Source organism: Corylus avellana, chromosome ca4 (genome assembly GCF_901000735.1).
Source record: "Corylus avellana chromosome ca4, CavTom2PMs-1.0".
Taxonomy (NCBI): domain Eukaryota; kingdom Viridiplantae; phylum Streptophyta; class Magnoliopsida; order Fagales; family Betulaceae; genus Corylus; species Corylus avellana.
Window position 1 is genome coordinate 21157913 of NC_081544.1, and position 7861 is coordinate 21165773.

The 7861-nt window shown below is 37.4% G+C and overlaps 1 pseudogene; it reads left to right on the forward strand.

The window, feature by feature from the left end:
• On the forward strand, window positions 1–5483 carry LOC132178213 (loganic acid O-methyltransferase-like; annotated as a pseudogene).
• The last annotated feature ends 2378 nt before the right edge of the window (window positions 5484–7861 follow it).

Consider the following 7861-nt stretch of genomic DNA (forward strand, 5'->3'; position numbering starts at 1 on the left):
ATGACGCTAAATGCTGAATGGGTGAGAGAAAAGAAAAAGAGAAGGGAGAGAGGCCCGAAGAGAAAAAGAAAAGAAAAAGAAAAAAAAAAAAAAGAGAAACGAAAAGCAAAAAGGAAGAAAGAGAAATGAGTTGTTTAATTAATAGGTGAATGAATAGTACTTTTTATATTTGATAAGTACTGTTTACTTTACTATTTTTTAATTTTATTAAAGTAGTGAGTCTGAAACGTGGAGATTTAAGTTATTTTTGTTAAATTACCTCATCAAAATAACCAAAAAATAATTTTGGTGAGGCTGTAATGAGTGCTCTAATAAGTTGGACACAGTCATACTCATCTTTCTGTTTTACAAATTACAATTTGGTCACAAAAAATTATAATATAAAAAAAAAAAATAAAAAAAAAAATCCTCCTCCACCACTGTGAAAGTCGGTCTCCATCTTTGAGTCCCCTAAAAATTTAAAAAATTCTGCAAAATATATATATTAAAGTTGACCTCTATAACCTCCATAACACTACACAAAAATCATAATTTAGGAACGTTTTTTTTGATAAGGTCATTTTAATGGTAAAACAACCCCTTTAAAAAAGAGGGAACGTTGCTACAGTAAACATCCCCACTCAATGAGAACGAGAACTGTTCTTTTTCTTCCACCAAATTCCTATTTTAGATTTTGTCTCCCACACTAAAATTCTTAATTCCGCCCGGACCAGCGTTGCCTCTCCCCCCACCCCCCCTCCCCAGGCCTCACGATGCTTTTTCTTTTCTCTATCTTTTATGTTTTTTCGTAATTTTTTTTTAATTTTTTATTTTTCAGGACATGATTATCATTTCATATGGATGAGTATAACATGTCTATTCCACTTTATGACTTGAATGCAAATGACTTGGCAATTTGTTGATATGACAGAAACTCCATCAATAATTTGGATGAAAAAAATTGACCGGAAGAATACTTTTCTTAAAGTGTTTAAAACTTAGGGCATTCGGGGCTTCGGGGAACACAAAAACGAAGTCTTTGGGAGTGATTTTTTGAAATCTAGGAAGTGCTTTTTAAACAATTAGACAAAATACCAGGACCAAATTTTTTATTTTCTCGAAAAAAAACCACCTTAAAGGGAAAGTTGAAAATTAGTGAAAGCTAGCATATCTGATTGACACTTGTTTATGCAGCCTTTGACACATAATAATTAAAACTATCCTTCTTCAATATACATGTTCTCTTTTTATTTATTAAAATTAAACTTTGGAATGAAATTGATAATCGGGTGATAATTTGAGAACGGTATATGTGAAGACATTCAAACTGAAAATAATGATCACTTCGCTGGTTTGTAGAGAGGATATGTTGAAGCAGCCAAGAAATGATAAAGGAGGCAATTATCAAGAAATTTGACATCAATGCTCTTTCTGCACCTTTAAACTCAATTTTTGTTGCGGACTTGGGCTGTTCTACAGGACCCAACACCTTTCTTTCAATGTAAAACATTGTAGACGCCATAGAACACAAGTACCAGCTTTCGGAAGATTACGATGAGATCCCAGAATTCAAAGTTTTCTTTAACGACCATGCCTCCAATGACTTTAACATTCTCTTCAAGTCATTCCCACCAAAGATATATACTTAGTCGCTGGGGTGCCTGGCTCTTTCTATGGCTGCCTATTTTCCAAAGCCAATATTCACATTTTTCACTCATCTCATTCCCTAAATTGGCTCTCCAAGGTGCGCAAAGAGATTATGGACAAAACTTCTCCTGCATGGAATAAAGGAAGAATACATTACACAAATGCTCCAAAGGAAGTTGTGGAGGCCTATGCAACTCAAATGCCCTGGACATTGAGTCCTTCCTGTGTGCAAGAGCAGAAGAGCTTGTAGTTGGACCATTTATACGCAACTAGACCTTCTGGGATCTTGCCTAATGGACATGGAAAATATGGTAAGAAATTACATATTTCATTAAGTAAGATAGCGACTAAAGTAAGCAAATGCTTTAAATTTGCATTTTTTTTTTTTTTTTCCTAATCAAATAAGGGAAAGTGGGTTACATGGGATCAAACAATATCAAAAGGATGGGTACCCCAACAACAAAGCCCAAACAGAAAATGCAGCAAAGATACAAGGAATGGTCCAAAATGACCAAACAGTAGGCAATGGTTCCATCCATGGTGCTAGAGAAACCATAAACAAGCCGGGCCTTTTTCCTGGGCTGCACAAGGCAGTACTAAAATACAAAAAAACTTAGTGAAGAGTCTTATGTGGTAAAGACAACAATCACTGTTAAATGATTGTTACAGGGATGGCACCACAGAGAACTAAGATGGAGCCGTTGAAGGACGACCACCAGCATCAAAAAACTCTCCCACAAGATCAAACTACTTCAGTACTAAGAGATTGTAACCCACATAAAATATGAAATACAGCAAAAGCAAAACCAAACAGAAAGTACATAAAATATAGGATGTTAAGAATATTATGTTAGGGTTATTTACTTCCTTAGGTATTCTAGGTCTATTAGACTCAATACAATGTAGTCATTATATGCTTCCGCTTTCTTTCTTATCTCTCTCTCCTTCTTCCGCTCCAATATATTCACCAACATATTTAACATGGTATCAGAGCCACTTTTCTGTGACCTTCAATAATTGTCTTTTCTGGCGTTTTCCTTTTGACAAGTTTTAGTTTCATAGCCCTACGTCAAGCGCCGCCAAATTTTCTGTTGCCCATAACCTCAAAAGTTGTTCCAAGACTATAGACCAAGAGCCTGTCAATCCATTCGCAGCCAACGGTGCCCAAATGAGCCGCCATAGCCCCTAAAGAATTTGCCTGTTCTGTTACGCACCGCCACACTGCGCCGATAACATCAGTAATAGCGCCAATCGACAGATCAGGGCCAAACAAGCCTAGAGCCGTTGAGTACAGCCTCATCGGAACTGCCACACGTCTCCACTACCTTATTGGAGCTACACGCTCCTCACCAGTCAACAAATCCGCCAACGGCTGTCCTAGATCAGTCCGAAAATCATCCATCGGAGTCCTCACACATCCACACGCGCCGCTTGAAGTCTCCGGAGTTTTGCCACTGCCGCTTCGCCCCAAGCTGCCATAGTGGTTCGTGCAGTTTGATTAGGCTGCATTTGACAAATCTCATTCAAACGACTCCAGAACTGGCAAGAAATCCTTTGTCTAACGTGTGACGCGCCTCCACAAGCTCTGCGCGTGAATCTCACGCACCAAGGCCCCGCCATCAATTGTTGCGCATGCACCACATGCGCTAGGTGTTCCATGCTACCACGTCAGCCTTAGCGCCACGTTAGCATATCGGCCACGTCAACTTCACTACCACGTCAGCATATCGATCACATCAGCTTCACTGCCAAGTCAACACCTTGCAAGACTTGACTTTTAACTTTGACTTTCTTCAATGTTGACTGTTGACCGAACTCAAAGTTGATCATGTGTTTCCCACTCAATTTTTTGTCCTAATTTCAAATTTGTGGTCTGTTTTTGCTTTTTGCATTTCTATATGGCAGAAAACAAGATTCTTATCCAAATTTAGGCATTTGTTTTATGCGAATCAAGTCAGTTCATGCATTGTGTAATTCAGTTCCACAGCCTTTTTCTGCGCAGTTCAATCCGGTTCATTCTTCTTGAGGTAGGCACTCTTGGGTCAAACCAATTTTTCATTTGGTGTACGGGTTTGTTGGCCAAAATTAGCTCTTTCAACCGGCCCACTTATGCCTTGTTAAATGCCGCCATCACTGGTCAATGGTCACTGCCGCCTCTCCTAGGCCATCGATCGATTACTAGTCAGAATTTTTGGGTTAGACCTTTCAATGGTCCAAGGGTTTCAGGCATGATTAGCCACTTCAACTAGCCCTCTTCTCTCAACTCAGCTCAGCCGACCAGGCGAGACGGCCCTACTTAGATCAGCCGACCACGCGAGACATCCAAGTCCATTACTAGTATATGGTTTCCCAATGCAAATGCATGACTTAATTCAATCGCACTAGTAACTTTTATAGCGTCACTTCGGCAACTCTTTCGGCACGAGCAACTTTTCGGCGAATTCAACTCTTTCTTTTCCTTTCTTTTACCCAAACTCAAGCTTACACAGCTTGAGTTTTAGGGGGGGGGGATGTTAAGAATATTATGTTAGGGTTATTTACTTCCTTAGGTATTCTAGGTCTATCAAACTCAATACAATGTAGTCATTATATGCTTCCGCTCTCTTTCTCTTCTCTCTCTCCTACTTCCGCTCCAATATATTCACCAATATATTTAACATAGGAAAACAAGGGAAAGACTACAACAGGAAAAAAAAAAAAAAAAACCACACAAAGCTGCAGGACCAGTGGATGAGATCGGGTGGCGTGTAGGTTTTACGTGCTGGAGCATGTACACCACTCGTTGGAGCGTGGTTGGCAGATCAAGGATCGGCTGGCGGCGACGAGGAAGCTAGGGAGCCGCTGAGGATGATGGATAGGCGCGTTTAGTGATGGGATCAACAGGGAAGAGTAGATCGGGTTTTGAAGAAACCCGATCTATATCCTAAACAACAACTAGGAGCGGCGGCGAGGGTGGAGGATGACCGGTTGGGCGGTGTTGCAGCACTTCAAAGATTATGGAGGGTGGAAGGCGTGGCTGAATGGCGAAGGTACTGAGGAATGGCGACGGGTGGTGTAGCAGCACAAGAACACAGACAAAAGAACAAAAAACCCAAATGGAACCAGCAAGAAAACAAGGAAAAACGGAGGGGGGAGGGGAGAAAGGAAGAGGCAAAGCCTTTCCTTCATCCCCGTAAAGGCCGCACGAGGCGGAGGAGAAAGCCCCACTGAGGAGGCGGCTAGGAAAAAACCTAGGGTTTTTTCCAGAGCTTCTCTCTCTAAAACAAGAGAGAGAAGCGAGTTTCGCTTTAAATTTCCATTTAATTTGTAAGTATCATACATGAAAAAAAATTTAAAAAATAATAAATAAATAAAAATTAAAAAATTAAAAAAAAAAAAAAAAAAAACAGAAAACACTATCCAATGTAGAGTCTATGAAGAATTGAGGTGTCTTCCAAATGACCAACACTAAAAGAAAAAATTTTGTTTAATTTATAGATGATGTTTCAATGAGAGCCTAATTTGTATCCTGATTGCAGAGAATAGTTTTTGAAGCAAAACTGGACTCTATTAATCTGCCCATTTATTTCCCATTTCCTAAGGAGTTAATGGCAGTCATTGAAAGAAATGGGCATTTTAGCATTGAGGGCATCCAAGAGTTAGGTTCGGACAAGCAAGTAAGCGTCAAATCGCTTACTTTGACCCTCAGAGCTGCACTCGTAGGAGTCTTTGAAAAGCAGTTTGGAAATGACATCGTGGATGAGGTCTTTGATCGATATCCTAAGAAACTTGCCAACACTCCTATTTTCTTGAACCTTATTGAAAACCAAATAACATTTGTATTGTCAGTCGTTCTAAAATGCAAGCCAAACAATTAGATTTGGTGATGCAAAGTAAAAAATAAATAAGTTGGTCTTTTAATTTTACTTGGATTTTAATTAAGTTATTTGCATTTAAATTAGTATTTAAGATTTATTGTTATGGGCTTGGCCCAAAGTCAGTTAAATTATGGTTTTTGTTATTGAATAATGGGCTTAGCCCAAAAGTCAGTCAATTTAGGGTTAAGGTTTATTTTACAGTGTCTATTTAAATGCTCTTTGTACTTTTATGGATATTAGATTATGATTAATGAAAAAAATATTTTCTTAGAGGCATGATTGCTCTCTTCTCCTCGGTGGTGAGACTCAACCGAAACTTCATTGTTGACCAATGACACTCTTGTCAACATGGTTTATCTTATTTTCTGTTATTTTTATCTATTGTCTATTGTTCTCCTTCCATCCTGCATCACTTGAATTTTCTGCTTGCCATAAATGTGGAACAAACTTACGGACTACAGCTAATACCATATCATCAAGTTCTAACATTTGTTTCTTCAATTAGAAAATGGTGTTTTCGCTACCCATTTTCACAATGTTTGTTGCAAACTAAAACTTTATTTCATTTATTAGATTAATTTCATAAACAGATATGTTGAATAGCTCTAATACCATGTTGAAATAATGAAGATGATGCGGAAATATGAGGAGAAGCAATATAGAAAAGGAACACAAAGAACTATACAGGTGGTTCGGTGTTAAACACCTACGTCCACCACTTGGAAGATCCCTTAGGGTTACATTGTGCTCATTAACTTTTTTTGTCTACAATACAATGGTCCTTATTTATAGGGCAATATCTAAATACAAGTATAGTAATCAAATCCCCTTAATTTGATTACAATCCGAATATTTGATTACGATCAACCCATAAATAGAGAATATTTGATATCAACATAATTATGGAATATACGAAAAATATTATATATTTTCCATATATTCTAACAGGATATATACTCCATTGAGAGTGTTATTACTATCATTCAAAAGCAATTTATCAGTGGTTGGCTAAAGATATAATTGTCCAGAATGAGACTACGATGTGCTTTGTTAAAGTATTCAATAAATCTACCACTTCTTTTCAGCTTAAGCTTTTGTAGCAAGTGATAGTTTAACATAATATCAAAGCATAAGGTCCTGAGTTCGAATACTAATTTCATTAATTCAACCCTGTTTCAACAAATATTCCATGTGTTCGGCATCACCTAATAAAAGAGGAAGTTAGAGTTCATACGTGATTGGGATGTTAAAGTATGTTGGTGATTGTGCCCTAAATCCTAATGATTTTATATCTATGTTGACATTCAAATTTTTGTAATGAATATGTTTTGCATTCACTTATTAAATTATTTGATCATATGGCATATAAAATATATTTTACATGCTTAGTACCAAAATTCATTGTATTTGTTATGCATGTGAAATGTTGTAATGCCCTCAAAACTGGCCTTGACCATTTTGGTAAGGCTTCTAACAACTTTTACAGTTCAGTTAGCTGGTAACTAACTAAAGGAATCGCTCGTCTAACATACTCAGAGTAAATGTAAGCGAAAGGTGAAAATGTCAGATATAAGATAGTTAAAAATCACAAGGTATGAATATATTATCATCAATTGTAAACTTGGAACTTCTACCCAAAATAGTCATTTCAACCAAACTTGGTATTGCAAAATAGACTTCTATCTTCTCCCTTTTATAAGTACCCTTAAAACAGATAACTTGATAATCCTCACAGTTGAGTATGTAATGAGCATTTGTTATATGTAAAAGTAACCGTATATTTTCACAAGCAAATTAGGTGTTGCCTCTATTATTACGCCCCAAGAGTATAGTTTCAGTTTTTTAGAAGTATAGAGGTAATCCCGATGACAATCGCCTTTAAGTTTTAATGTACAAAACTAATGTTGTAATAGGTCATAACTGTCATACATGGCGTATTTAATATATTACCGATTCTTAGTAAGGTTGACGTTTTTCCAATGGACCTATAAGACAATATTGGTGCCCTGAATATTGCACACTATCATCCATAACATTAGCAGTCCGACCTCATGTTGCCCACGCTACTAATGATGTACGTCCTATAGTGACTCGTCTATCAAACATGGTTGCACCAGTCACGAACAACCATTAGATCCAAGACCCAGATAACACACACATTTGATCATATAATCAAGTTTATATAGTAAGCCCATGTCCATTATACCAGACGTACCGGTGTACCATATCGTACGATGCATCTTATTAATCAGTTATTAAGGCATTTACACAGTTGTATGAAAGTAATTATGCTCATAACATATGCACGCTCAGTCAGCTAACATATCACACGGTTTTTTTATGGAAAGCAGTCATAAGAATTTACTTATCTCGTACGC